General features: G+C 44.0%; 1 protein-coding gene across 4 annotated transcripts in view; it reads left to right on the top strand.

The window, feature by feature from the left end:
• The window catches only part of LOC144768424 (protein-glutamine gamma-glutamyltransferase 6-like), a 483,154-nt gene that overhangs the window by 196,346 nt on the left and 271,281 nt on the right, over positions 1 to 15,527 (top strand). Inside the window, exon 1 of one of the 4 annotated variants that reach the window (XM_078652070.1) lies at positions 4,653 to 4,671. The exons of the other annotated variants lie outside the window; for them this stretch is intronic. The gene's annotated coding sequence lies outside the window, so the exon portion shown is untranslated. Of the gene's footprint in view, positions 1 to 4,652; positions 4,672 to 15,527 lie in introns of those variants that run through there. 4 annotated transcript variants of the gene reach the window in all.

Here is a 15,527-nt window from a genome sequence, read left to right as displayed (position 1 = left end):
CTCCATTAAGTCCACGTTAACGGACCAATCTGGGAGATGGATCCTGGTACAGGTGGTTATAGGGGGGGCAGAACTTGCCATAGTATCTTATTATGGTCCTAACACAGACGACCCAGCTTGTCTTCTCAGAGTACAGGCCAAACTTGTAGAAGTCACTGCCCCAATATTAATTGGTGGCAATTTTAATGTCCTCCTTAACCCTGCCAAAGATAGGTCGAACCATAGTCGTCATGTGGTTGCTCAGCGCACACGTCGGGCAATGATTAATATGATGCATGAGCTTGGGTTGGTTGATCTATGGAGATCAAAGAGGGATGGGGAACCAGGCTTTACCTTTTTTAGTAAAAAGCACGGCCACTCCTCAAGATTGGATTATATCCTTACTGACAGGTGGAGTTTAGAGCACTTAGTGGATATTTCCATCCAGCCATCCATTCTATCCGATCATGCTCCAATAACTGTTTCATACTGAAGCGGTAAACCGAAATCCACTCCAAGGTGAACACTAAAAAGGGCAATGTTATCAAATGAGGAGCTAATAAGTGCTATCAAAACATCTACCACTGAGTGCTTTGCCGCAAATATAGGGTCAACATCTTTGGAGTAAGTTTGGGACGCGTTCATGGCCCATATGCGTGGAGTTTTACACAGTTCGATATGCTCCAAAAATAGGGCAGACATATTAGATGTTAAAAAAGTAGAGAAGGAGATATCCAGGCTGGAAAAAGTTAGATCTAGTTGCCCACCTGATCACCTGCCACACATCCTTAGGGATCTGGCGAGCCAACGTTTGACCTATAGAGGTATACTAGACCAAAAAAAGAGCTCAATGGGCAGTCCATAAAATGGAAAACTACGAATATGGTGAAAACTCAGGAGCCACTTTGGCATGGAAGATTTAATCAGATAAGGTGAGGAATAACATCAACAAGTTGACTGTAGACGAGATTGGCACGACCTCGTGTGACCAGGAGGATATGCAGAGATGCCTCCTGTCTCTATTTTCAAAACTTTATAAAAAAGAGAAGGTACCTTCCTCAGATTTAATTCAAGACTGGCTAAAAAGCTAAGCTTTACCTAGTCTCTCAAGAGAGGGCTGGGATTTATTGGAAGGCCCCATCTCAGCAGAAGAAATCAAGAGCAGCCTAAAAAAGATAAAAAATAATAAAGCGGCAGATACGGATGCTCTCGCGGGCGTAGTGTATAAGATCTTGGAAGACGTTATAGTACCTAGACTTAGCGAACTGTTTAACTTTATATACAGCCCTGAAGGTAGGATCCCTCCATCATGGAGGGAAGCAATAATAGTGCTAATCTTGAAGCCCGGAAAGGACCCGTTACAGGCTGACTCGTATAGACCAATCTCCCTGCTGAATGCAGATTATAAGATCTTTACTAGTATTCTGGAAGGGAGGTTGGTCAGGGTCGCTCCCCAACTGATTGATGAAGATCAAAAGTTTTTTTTGCCCGGAAGATACATTCAAGAGAAAACCCTACAACTAATTGGTTGTATAGATGTGGCAGTGGCATGGTCGGAACCATTGGCGGTGACCGCATACGAAGCCGCCAAGGCATTCAATCGTGTCAACTGGAAATTTCTTTGGCAGACCCTAAAGGTAATGAGGTTCGGACCTTCATTTGTAGATACCCTTACGAGGTGCTACGAGGGGGCTGGTACTTAGAAACTATTTGGACCCCTAGACCTCCAGAGAACCAGGACAAACCTACACAGCCTATACACCCAAGATGTGAGCTCACTTGGTTAGTAGAGCCCAGGGAACTTTCAAAGATAGTAACCACCAGTAGCAGTTAAAAAATGGGGGTGATCGGGGCAAAAAGGATGATTTTGCTACAATAATGTGTTCATTTACTTAGGCAGAACGTGTCAATAACATATGTAATAGAAATAACATAATTTGTGTTTATTGTATGTTTGACTGTCTTTCCTACTTACCTAACTCGTGAAACTTGGCTTGGCTGTTCCAAGTTTCTCCATATCATAGTGCGATCTTCACAGACAGTCCTTGCCTTTAAAGCATCAGCTCTTTCTTTTTCTTTTAATTATGGAGCAAAAATCATATAAATTCCTCTGTAGACGAAGATAATTCAGTCCTCCAACAGCAGTCATAAAGAAATGTTATCATCTTATTATAAGAATGCATTTCATTTATAAATATTTGAATGCTTCCCGACCCCCAATACAGTTCATTTATATAGCTGCTCAGATCATACTTTCGGATTCGATAGATCCAGACATCACCATTGGCAGGGTTGTACAATACTGTGTATAATTCCTGGAATTGCTCTGGCTTAACCAGTCCCTTCACACAAATTTATTCTTTCCTCCTTGCAATATGTTAATCATCAAAATGCATGCAACTTCATAAATATATACATGATTGGCAGTAATAATTATAGACAACCAGTAGTTAATTTGCATAATTGAAACAAAGTGAGATTTTTTTCTCCCAAAGACAGGCAATGCATAAAGAATATCCAGTACATTTTCCCTTTGTGTTCTTTACCCGGCATTTGCCTACCTCCCTTTATTGGTACCTGTTCCCCGATTGTTGACCTATGTCATTACGTTCGATTATCAGTTGAGCTACTACGATGCTTGTGCCCATTTTTAGATAACATTAATATGCGAGCCATACTAAACTGTCCATTCCCCAACTCTAAATTTGTACTCCACCCATTCTGCTATTAGTGCACAGATAGGACACATACAAATCAATCATGGAAACTACAACTGCACTGTTGGTGGCTCGTGGACCACCAAGCTGCCGCTATACTAAGACGAGCTACTGCCATGGCTATGAATATAAAACAAAGCTTACCTTTGTTGCCCAAAAAACACAACCAATTTCAAATAGCATCAACAGTGGGGTAAGCTCCAGTTTCTCTTTAAGTAGCACTTTTAAGAAAGTCTAAATTCCATCTTTTACTGCCTGTAGTTCTATACATGAACAATACATGTGCGCTATACCTGCTAGGCCCTCCCCACTCCGAATACATTTGTCATCAGGTCTCTTTCCCCAACTGAACATCTTAGTGGGAGTGTAATGCAAGTTAAAGATGGTCTTATAATGTTGGCTTTTCAGACCAGCAGTAAACAATACTTCCATGCCCACCTTGACTGATTTCTGCAAGTTTATACCCTTACTCCCCTATCTTGTCTCCCATCTTCCGACTTGATGCTCAATACCACCCGGCACTGAATCATTCAATACTTTAAATATTTCCCTAAGCCATCTCCTTTAGTGCCCCTTATAAGTTCCTAGAGCTGGATTTTATCTACAGAGAGTTGGTCACTACCAATCTTGAGTATAAAGTCCCTGGTCTGCAAGTACTTCAAGAAATGTTGCTGTGCCAGGACGTACTTTTTCTGAAGATCAGTAAACAAGTACATTTGACTATGTCTGAATAAATCCCCAACTCTGTCCACCCCTTCATGCTCCCATGCATTGCTGACTTTATCGTGAAATATCGATGGAAAGATGAATGACCCCCAAAGGTGGGTATATTTGTTGTACTCTATAATTCCTATTTTAGTCTTAAATAATTTCCAAATTTTAAAATCCGCACCTGCTGTCTGAAATTGTACTTTCTTTTAGCAACTATACTTGACATTCCTTGTAAAACATCTGTTGACACCTGCTCCCAAGGTCAATCCGTATAAGGATGGTAACTCCCGGCCGTTCTGCGCCAGTGTCCCTTCTCTCTGTGATGAGATTGCCATATGCTGCATTAATGATGACCAGCAGTAATATCTAAAGTTGGGACTGCCCATCTTCCCCTACTTCTATCGAGCACCATATATCTTAGGGATTTCTGAGCCCTTTTGTACTGGCATACAATTTTGGCACAGATAGTGTCGAATTTTTCAGCCTTTCTATTTCTACTTCCAAATGTATTGCTCTAAATAGATACAAGACATTGGGAAGTATAATAATGTTTACCACATTACATCTGCCAGCCGGGTTAAATGCAAGCTGTTTGTTGTCTTCAGATCTTGTCTGGCTTTTGCCAATATTGGTGCAAAACCCTTTTCCAGGGGCGGCTCCTCCACGTGGGTGGAGGACCGTTGCCCCACTGCTTATTCGTAGTGTGAGAAGCAGAAACTTAAAATGGTATTATAAATATTATTTTCTGTTTCTGCTTCTCGCACTGTGAGAAAGCAGAAGGGTTTGGTTTGCATGTAAGGGATCATGGCGGCCTGAAGCTAACGGCCGCAACAGAGCTCCCGAGATGTGTGGCTTTAATCGTGTTTAACTAGGTTTTTGCCCAGATCGCTACGGCGGTAACTTGTTTTTGATCTTACCCTGCGGCTGAATGCTGCAGGAATAATGCGGGATTGGTGATCTTCGAGAGGTTTTCGTTGGAATCGTTTCATACCTGCTTGTGCCTCCGGGATCTTCCATGCCCCTCGCAGCGTTGGCGGGCTTGGGAGGCGGCGTGCGGATGGTGCTGGACGCGGAGGGTGGAGCAGGTTTGGAGCCTTCGTGTAGCCGCGTTCTTGGTGCGGCCTGAGAGTGGAGGCGGTGGGCTCTCGTGCTGCGGCTCCGCCTGCCCCCACCTGCAGTGCCTGTGGTGCTCCATCTGTTCCTTCACACAACAGCAGTGGCGGTGGCAGCGGGAGATACAGCAGCTCCTAGACCAGCGATTCCGGTAGGAGGTGGGGGCGGAAGTGTGGGGAGTGAGGGGAGCGAGACTGTGCTGCTTCAAGTAAAGCGGTGGAAGCCCGTGTCTCAGACTGGGGAGAGGTTGGGAGTTCCAGTATTGGGATTATATAAAGAAGACAAAGAGGATATCGCAATATATACTCCTAAAAACCCTGCATGCCAAATAATATATCGTATGGAAAAGTGCATTAGTAGTGATTCTGACAGAAGTTTGTGTCTCCCAAAGGAAATATCCTCTCAAGAGCCTACAGTTTGTCGGTACACGTTACGTAATAGGCCAGCTCCCAGTAACCTTTCAGTGATCCCTAAATCAAAGGTGGTGTCACCTCCGATAGTAGTGGTAAAAGCCACCACAAGGCAGCAGTTAGATGTTAGTGTAACAGAAGGAACACCCCCAGGTACAGGTAAAGGCCGGAAAAAACCCAGAGGAGGCCCCAAACTGAAAATCACGCCATCACTGAAGTCGTTTTATAAAGGCATTTCTGCTAATACTGTTGTGTACGGGCAGAGTAAAAATACAGAGGTTAAGGCTGAGGTATCAAATATGGCGACCTCCACTCCTACCACTGACATAGCTGTCCTAGCCACTGCCACTAGTACGACTACTAGTACTACTACTCCAGCAAGTCTGATGGTTAATGGGAAAAGCCTCAAGTAGTGCTCTCAATGGTTCATTGGGAGCATCCCCTGACGCACTTCTCATTAATCCCCTGGTATTACCAGGATTCCTTCTGTTAATGATGCTATAGAATCAATAGTTCATATTATCCAATGATTTCATTTTCTTCATAAATCCAATAGGATATTATTTTTCACAATCTTTATCACTTTAAAGTGATACAGCTGAATCGAGCCAAATCGAGCCGGGGTAAGACCGGGTAACGGCTGTTCCAAGGTGCAAGCATCAGAGGCACCATAGGAGATCAATCATTGGACCCGGGGAAAAAAAGAAAAAAAAAAAAAAGAAAAACCCCGGTTAAATCAAAAGACCCATGATAGTAAATGCCAAAAGGCCCTTTTGCTCTGATTGCCTGACTTAGCCAGATCAGTACGTGAGTTCTGCAGGATTGATATTTTCCATTCTGTGAAGGTAGGAGGTGAAGAGTCCTTCCATTTCCTGCAGATCTCCCTTCTTGCCAACAGGATTGCATAAAATACTAGGCTTTTGGCTGAACTCTGTACACCCTCTAGGACGCCAAATATCACAAGAGATAAATCTATAGTGACTGATGTTCCCAATGATGCTGTGAGGGACTTGCCAACCTCCTTCCAAAATGTGTCTATGTGAGGGCATTCAAAAAATATATGTGCATCTGATGCAGCAACAAGCCCACATTTAGCACAAGAAACTGAGGGGCATATTTAGCGGGAATTTTTCCCCCTAAAGCGGCGATAATTTTATCGCCCTATTACCTAGCTGTCGCTAACACCAGTTAGCGACAGCTATTAGGAGATAGCGATGATCTTGGGGCCCACTTTGCATGTCAGCGATAATTATCGCTAATGACATGCAAAGTGGGCGTGCCAAGATGTTAGCGACTGGAAACAGTCGCTAACATCGCTATCTCCTATTACCTACTTTTGGAAATAATCGCGCTAAGCGCGATTATCTCCAAAAGCTAACGCCTGCCCAGAGCAGTTCTTAGCCATGTTATCCAATGGAAGGTGGTTAACATGGCTAAGAGCATTGTCACGACAATGCATGAAAATCGCTGATTTTTCAGCAATATTCATGCATTTCGCAGGATTTTTACCGCTTTTGAGATAAACCTTGATAATATCAAGGTATCTCAGCGGTAAAAATCGTCGGAGCACGGCGATATAATGATAGCCACTAACCATGCATAGCGATAATTATCGCTATTGCTTGGTAATATGCCCCTGAGTCTCCTTCGGAAAATTTAGACAGCCTAAGAGGGGAATAATATGCCCTATGCAGGGTAAAGATGTGATTCCTGCGTAACCAAGAGGGCTTGACAATGTACCACAAAAGTTCAAATGAAGCCAGCCAAAGATCTTGTAGATTGTGGTCCATCAATAAAGAGCTCCACAGCGACTTCGGCAGAACGAAGTCGCCATCCGACTCATCCAGTATGAGATTATACCACTTGGATACTTCTTTCTTAGCTGGACCAAGGTTTACCAAGTTAGATACCAATGGACTGTATCCTCCAAGTCTGAACTTATTCCTGTTGGCGGAAGAAGTTTTATAAGCTTGAGTCCAGCTAACCATTTGCAGATATTTGAATCGTGAAAAGTTGGGGCCGATCTTAACCTGCAGATGTTCCCACGAGAGTAGATCTCCCTCATAAAAGAGGTCTCCTCAAACTTCCAGGCCTGCCTCTCTCAAAGGAATAGCTAGGCTGTCTTCAAGCCAAGCGGGGCTTTTAGGTAATCCCCACAACAGTGTTTTTTCACAGAGATAATTTTGTTTTATAGATTTCATAACCACGGCCCATGTTCTTGCAAGACCTTGAAGAGTCTTTAGTTTGATTTTTTTTTTAAACTTGGGATTGCCGAATTTAAAAAGAAAGCCCGAACGATTGACTCTTTCCCCATCCAACATAGCTGCAAACATTGAGCCCACTCCAGAGGCTGAGGGCACTTTCAGCAACATTCGGGAATGGGATAATTGGAAGGCCCAGACATAGATCTTCAGGTCTGGAGCCCCCAGGCCCCCCTTATCCCTTCGCCGTCGTAGCTTTTCCCATGCAATTCTTGGAAGATGGTTATTCCAAATAAAAGATGAAATATTGGACTGAAACTTGGCTAAAATAGTTTGATCAAAATATAAAGGAATAGTGTTAAATAAAAAAGAAATTTTGGGTAGGATCGACATTTTAATGAGGTTAGCTCTACCTAATAATGAAAGAGGCAGGTGCGACCATGATTGGAGAAGCTTACGGCATTCTTTGACAACAGCTGATAAGTTAACCTGGACGAGTTTATTAATGTCCTTCACAATCGTCAAGCCCAAGTACCGCATTGAGGTGCCTGCCTGAAACTCTGTTACAGAGACATCATCATTCCATATCAGCATTTCAGTCTTGGCTGCATTGATCTCATATCCTGACATTTGTCCGAATATATGAGCCAATCTCAAGATAGCCGGAAGTGCGGTGGTAACCTCTGATGTCAAAATGAGCACATCATCGGCATATAATGCTACCTTCCTCGTCCAACCCTGGTAGGAAAAGGGTTTGATGGTCCCCTCCTCCCTTAGTTGTTGCGCGAAGGGTTCGATATAAAAATCGAAAAGCAAGGGGGAGAGCGGGCATCCCTGCCGGGTCCCCCTAGAAATAAAGAAAGGGTCCGACAGTTCTCTGTTGTCTAGGAGGCGTGCAGATGGATTATTATACAGCAGGCTTATCGCCCTACGAAACCCCTCGCCCACGCCGAATTTGGCCAAGGCCTCCGACAAGTACACCCAGTTAACTCTGTCGAAGGCCTTGGTTGCATCCAGCGTGAGGGCGGCCAACGGGAGATTGCTGGTTATTGCCATATCCATTGCGCCAATTAAATCATAAGTCAGTTGATAGAGTTGTCTTCCTTTCAGGAAGCCCTTCTGATCAGAACGAAGAACCAAAGGGGCAATCGAGGCCAACCTAGTTGATAACACTGTGGTGAAGATTTTATAATCCACATTTAGTATAGAAATAGGCCTAAACGATCCACAGGCCTCCTTAGGTTTACCAGGTTTTAAAATAAGGGTAATAGAGGCATTGTCCCACCACACCGGAGGTGGCAGTCCTTCAAGAAGAATTTGATTGAAAAGGATAGTGAGGAAGGGAACAATTTCTGACTCCAAGGCTCTGTATAACTCAGCCGGCAACCCGTCAGGTCTGGACGCCTTCCCCCTCTTACCCTTCCTGATGGCTGATCTCACCTCATCCTCCGTGATAGTGCTGTCTAAATATTGAGACTGCTCAGAGGAAAAAGAGGGAAGAACAATGTTACTCAACCAGCCTGCAACAGACTCGGGTGTAATTACCTTATCCTCTTCATATATATTTTGGAAGAACTCCCTAAAGACCCTCCTGATTTCCTCATCAGATGAAAAGATGTTATTTCCTACTGTTATAGTCGCTATATTATTGCGGACCTGATCTATTTTTGTCTTCCATGCTAGTAATTTCCCAGCACCCTCACTATATTCGAAATTTGCCAACTCGCTGGCCTCCCATCTTTGTTGGACTCTGAGATTTAAGACCGAAGCAAGGCTACCTTTTAAGATCAACAGTTGATTCTGAAGAGGATCTAAAAAAGACCCTGAAGCTGTGCATTTAACGTCTATGTCCTGTTGAATCCGGGCAATGTCTGCTTCAATGGAAGAAATCTCCTCCCTGTATTGCTTCCTACGATAGGCAACTTTGCCCGTAATGAGCCCCCTCAAGGTAGCCCTAAATGAGTCCCAAATAATTCTATTTGAGGCCGAGTCGTTGTTAGATATAAAAAAATGATGGGTCTCCGACTTTAAATATAGAATATCCTCAGGATTGGAAAGGAAAGAGCGATCAAAGGACCACATACTGGGGGGCTCCTTAGTATAGAGGCCCAATTCCATCTCAACTGCAGAATGATCTGAAAGATGAGACGACAGATAGTCAATGGATTTAACAGAATCTACCAGTCTCTGACTAATTAAGATAAAGTCAATCCTTGACTTGTGATGATATTTAAAATTACGAAAAGAGACCCCTTGTTGTTGGGCAGACCTCTGTCGCCAAACATCCACGTACCCATATTGCCTCATGGCATCCAGTAGGAAGGATCTAGTTTTAGACAAAACAAAGGAGCGACTATTAGGAGATCTGTCCAAGACAGGATCCAGCACAATGTTAAAATCCCCGGCCAATATTGTGGGGCCTGAGAAGGAGAGCAACTGCGAAAAAACCGACTCCAGAACTGAAGGATCGTCCTGGATCGGACCGTAGTAGCCCAAAACTGTAATTTGAGACCCATCTATAATAACTGACGCAATGGCCCATCTGCCACAAGGATTCACAGCTTGCGATACCAATCTGGACGTAGCACCTTTTTTAAAAAATAAGCCATACACCCCTAGTATGCGATGTTTGAGTGGTCGAAACCTCAAAGTCAATCCACCGATTCTTCCTAATGAGGGCGAGCATCTCACTATGAGTCAAATGGGTCTCCTGCAACACCACTACCTGCACATCCAAGTCACGCAAGTATTGCAAAATTCTGTTAGCTCGGGGCTTGGTGCGGAGGCCGTTGACATTCCAGGAGATAAACCTCACGCTACTCATCCCTCATCCAGGAAAACCAAGAATACTGTGGTAAAAGCGGCAGTTGTACATTATCATCCATCACTTCTTTACTCAAAATATGCCTGTTACCATTCCTTATATTACTATTTAGGTTATTGAGGACATTTTTATAGTTTTGCCACCCCCCTCCACCTACCCCCCCAAAGTGCCCATCCCTCCCCTCACTCACCCCCCCGTGAAAAACCCTTGCAATATATAACCGGAACAATGTCCAGTAGATAGTGCCCCTCCGTGAACTCCCAGCAGAAAAAGACCTCCCGCTATATAATAGGAAGAGGATATAAAGGTCAAAAATAAGGCAAAAAATAGATAGAAGAAGCCTATACTATGAGCATATTAAACTCCACATGTTGGCGAAAGAGGCAGGTGAAGAACCTACATCAAGATTTAATAAGTAAATAGTAGGTAGGAAATATCATTAAGGAAATCTGATAGATGTATGCCTTAAGTACTCCCTTTGCCCAACTCCATTAATAATTCATCAGCAGCTTGCACGGACCTGATGTTGAACATCTTGTTGTTATGTATAACTTTAAGAGCCACCGGGAACATGAGCTGAGCTGTTTCACCTAATCTCCTAAAGGCATCCAGGCGCCTCCCAAATTCCCACTGCTTTTCGAGTGTGGCTCTTGAGAGGTCTGATCTTATGAGAAAAGTAAACCCCTTCCCAGTCAATGCCTTCTGTTTCAGGGCCATATTAAGGATCTGCTCTTTCAATACATAAGTATGAAAATTGACTAAAATTTTGCGAGGTTTGGATCTCTGGGGATTTCGTCTAAAGGGATCCCTATGAATTCTTTGAATGTCAGCAGACAATTCTTCAAGTGAATGTTCTAAACATAGGGAATCTTTAAGTAGAGCGATGATATACTGCTTGATGTCTGACCCCTCCGATCCTTCAGGTACGTTAAGGATACGAATGTTCCCCCGTCTTGCATTATTTTCAAGGGTTTCCATCCTCTCGCTAAGAGCCAAATCTTCCCTTGTAAGCTTCTGTATGTCAATTTTCACCTGATACAAATAGATTGAGTGTGATGCTACTGTTTCTTCAAGCACACCAGTTCTTATTGTGAGCCCATCAATTTTATTGTCCAAGGTTTCGCAATACTTTCTAATCTCAGCTTGGTTGGCAGAAGATTCAGCAAAACCTTTCCTTATCTCCAAAGTAAGGGCAGAGAACATTCCCAAAAAAGACGCGGCCGTCATCGGAGACTCAGGAGAGACCGCTAGTGACTCTGTATCAACTAGAGCAGGAACAGGAGAAATTTCCATGTCTGCCCCCCCAGATGCCCCTGCTGACTCGAGTAGATTTGTCTCTTCAGTCAAACCTGTAGTTAAGGTCAGGGGTAGGCACTGCGCTGTCATAGAAGATTGCGAAGGCTGTGATTCACTCCCTATATCCTGAAAACCCTGAGAGTCCCCAAGGAGCTCGGGAGGTGCTGAGTGTTTAGGACTTTTGAGTAGAAAGGGACCTCTCCTCAACTGCATCACTCTCCTCCAGCGACAGTATAGATACTAGCTCCAAGGGTTGACTGGGAAGGAAAGGATGAGTGTCTGAAACGGATGCCACAGATGCCATGTCAATATCGTCTGAAAGATGTAATATATGAGGGACTACCTTGAAAAAGGGACGAAGTGAGGGGGTAATCTTTGACCCTATAGAGAGCACCGTTTTGGGGTCTTTAGCTGTAGATTTGCCCCTAGAGTTGGTATATTTAGACTTGACTTCTGTACACAAAAAGGACGAAGATTTTGTCTTAGCTGGTGCAGTAAGAGCAGGACCGAGCTTCTCTTACCTCCACATTTCCCCCAGAGACACCCGCCTTATTCACTCCAACTTTCTTTTTGCGCCCTCGACCACGTTTGCCACACCCTTTGGAAGTACTGGGGGAATTAGAGGTATTAGAGGTATTAGAGGTATTGGAAGTATTTATAGTAAGGGAGATCTGTGGAATCTGTGGGATAACCTCAGCCAAAGGAGTGTGGTCAAAAGGAGTATGGTTCATTTCAGTTCGAGACACCCCCTCCACAGATGTAAAAAATGCCGAGTCCCCCTTACCAGTTTCAGAAACTACTGACCCCTCCACTGTAGCAGTTAAACAAGAATATCGTAGCTGACCTTGTAATTCTTCCTTACAGCACGGCGTTTTCCCTCTTTTACGCCGAAGGCTCACCGCGTTTACTGAGCCCCCAATAGGGGGGACCAGACTTCGCAGCTTTCTACCTCTCCTCAGCTCCAGTGCAGCAGACCAAATCCTCAACCCGGGCTCTGAGCAGACCTTCTGCTCTCAGTGTAGTTCATTCTCGGTAGCATTTTCCTTCTCTATCCATTCCGACATCTCTCATATTACAGCCACAAAGCAGTGGGAATTGGGCAAAAGAATGATGATCCTGAACACATTATGAGCTAAGACCAAATTGAGATTTCCTGCATTGTTGCGAATTATGTGGAACAATCACATGTATAATATGCGCCAATTAGAAGAAGTTGACTCCCTAATAGATAAAATCACAGAGGTAGGGGGGGTGGGAGTGGAAGTCTTAGTAAGGTATAATCAGTAAGGTGTAATCAGTAAAGCTATGCAGGATTTATAAAATCTACCTTTTAGAGATAGAAAAAATTATAAGAGCAGGGTGAGTCTTAATAGGAAACAGAATAATGATAAGGCCACGTAGCTGAAAAGGGTAACTCCTTTAGCATTCAGTGTATATATATTTTTTTCCCAAGCCACACGTCAAGGAGGTATCTGTCCAAGGGCGTATGCCCAGAGGAAAGGGAGGGTTCCCCAAGGGTGTGGAAGATCGATGGGGTCACGGTGAGGGGGAGCACGGGTGGGGCTGCAGTGGGAGAATTTTTTTTTTAAAGTCCTCATTTTACATTATACTCTGGAAAGAAAGCTCTCTCTTAGTTTGCCTGTTTTATGGAGAAAGGGGGGTTTGGTGAAAAACCTGGGATAGTATGTCGACTACAAAAATAAAGTTTATGTCATGGAATGTCAACGGGTTGCGATGCCCCCGAAGACAATGGTTGATTATGAAATATCTGGAGCAATCCTCTGCCCAGGTCTTCCATCTGCAAAAAACCCACTTGAGTTATCTTGAGTCTAGAGTTGTCTTTGCTAAATATAAATGGGTTGAGTATTTTCGCTGCTCTGAGCAGACAATACATAGCAAGGGAGTAGCGATTTTGTTCAGATCTAATTCAGGCAGCTCCATTAAGTCCACGTTAACAGACCAATCTGGGAGATGGATCCTGGTACAGGTGGTTATAAGGGGGGCAGAACTTGCCATAGTATCTTATTATGGTCCTAACACAGACGACCCAGCTTGTCTTCTCAGAGTACAGGCCAAACTCGTAGAAGTCACTGCCCCAATATTAATTGGTGGCAATTTTAATGTCCTCCTTAACCCTGCCAAAGATAGGTCGAACCATAGTCGTCATGTGGTTGCTCAGCGCACACGTCGGGCAATGATTAATATGATGCATGAGCTTGGGTTGGTTGATCTATGGAGATTGAAGAGGGATGGGGAATCAGGCTTTACCTTTTTTAGTAAAAAGCACGGCCACTCCTCAAGATTGGATTATATCCTTACTGACAGGTGGAGTTTAGAGCACTTAGTGGATATTTCCATCCAGCCATCTATTCTATCCGATCATGCTCCAATAACTGTTTCATACTGAAGTGGTAAACCGAAATCCACTCCAAGGTGGACACTAAAAAGGGCAATGTTATCAAATGAGGAGCTAATAAGTGCTATCGACCACTGAGTACTTTGCCGCGAATATAGGGTCAACATCTTTGGAGTACGTTTGGGACGCGTTCATGGCCCATATTTGGGGAGTTTTACACAGTTGGATATGCTCCAAAAATAGGGCAGAAATGTTAGATCTTAAAAAAGTAGAGAAGGAGATATCCAGGCTGGAAAAAGTTAGATCTAGTTGCCCACCTGATCGCCTGCCACAAATCCTTAGCGATCTGGCGAGCCAACGTTTGACCTATAGAGGTATACTAGACCAAAAAAAGAGCTCAATGAGCAGTCCATAAAATGGAAAACTACGAATATGGTGAAAAGGCAGGAGCCACTTTGGCATGGAAGATTTAATCAGATAAGGTGAGGAATAACATCAACAAGTTGACTGTAGACGAGATTGGCACGACCTCGTCTGACCAGGAGGATATGCAGAGGTGCCTCCTGTCTCTATTTTCAAAACTTTATAAAAAAGAGAAGGTACCTTCCTCAGATTTAATTCAAGACAGGCTAAAAAGCTAAGCTTTACCTAGTCTCTCAAGAGAGGGCCGGGATTTATCAGTTTGGTCTGCCCTGTTCCCATGATGCACTGGGCCAGGGTCAGACTAATTTGCATATAGCCAGGTTCTGAACTGGGATGGTGCAGTGAGCTAAAAAACGGTGATGGATCAAGCCCTGATCTTTTGACTGGGTATGAGTGTTCTGTTCTGTTTAACTCAGATGCTCTGTCCATCACCACCCCTTTCTGAATCGTTTTGGCCACTATAGGAGTGGCTGGGTATGCTCAGATGTGAGTCCCTTGCTCACTGCACCATCAGGATTCAAGCCGGGCCGAAGACGGCTGTAATGCCAGAAACCGGTCCCCGGAAGCTTGTTTCCTTTCCAGTAAAGAATTGGCTTGGTAGTTTGGTCTGCCCTGTTCCCATGATGCACTGGTCCAGGGTCAGACTAATTTGCATATAGCCAGGTTCTGAACTGGGATGGTGCAGTGAGCTAAAAAACGGTGATGGATCAAGCCCTGATCTTTTGACTGGATATGAGTGTTCTGTTTAACTCAGATGCTCTGTCCATCACCACCCCCTTTCTGAATCGGGATTCATTGGAAGGCCCCATCTCAGCAGAAGAAATCAAGAGCAGCCTAAAAAAGATAGAAAATAATAAAGCGGCAGATACGGATGCTCTCGCGGGCGTGGTGTATAAGATCTTGGAAGACGTTATAGTACCTAGACTTAGCGAACTGTTTAACTTTATATACAGCCCTGAAGGTAGGATCCCTCCGTCATGGAGGGAAGCAATAATAGTGCTAATCTTGAAGCCCGGAAAGGACCCGTTACAGGCTGACTCGTATAGACCAATCTCCCTGCTGAATGCAGATTATAAGATCTTTACTAGTATTCTGGCAGGGAGGTTGGTCAGGGTTGCCCCCCAACTGATTGATGAAGATCAAAAGGTTTTTTTGCCCGGAAGATACATTCAAGAGCAAACCCTACAACTAATTGGTTGTACAGATGTGGCAGTGGCACGTCGGAACCATTGGCGGTGGCCGCATACGCCGCCGCCAAGGCATTCAATGGTGTCAACTGGAAATTTCTTTGGCAGACCCTAAAGGTAATGAGGTTTGGACCTTCATTTGTAGATAGGCAGAACGTGTCAATAACATATGTAATAGAAATAACATAATTTGTGTTTATTGTATGTTTGACTGTCTTTCCTACTTACCTAACTCGTGAAACTTGGCTTGGATGTTCCAAGTTTCTCCATATCATAGTGCGATCTTCACAGCCAGTCCTTGCCTTTAAAG

The sequence above is a fragment of the Lissotriton helveticus genome, chromosome 7, assembly GCF_964261635.1.
Source record: "Lissotriton helveticus chromosome 7, aLisHel1.1, whole genome shotgun sequence".
In the NCBI taxonomy this organism is placed as follows: domain Eukaryota; kingdom Metazoa; phylum Chordata; class Amphibia; order Caudata; family Salamandridae; genus Lissotriton; species Lissotriton helveticus.
This window is presented reverse-complemented; position numbering and strand designations above follow the sequence as displayed.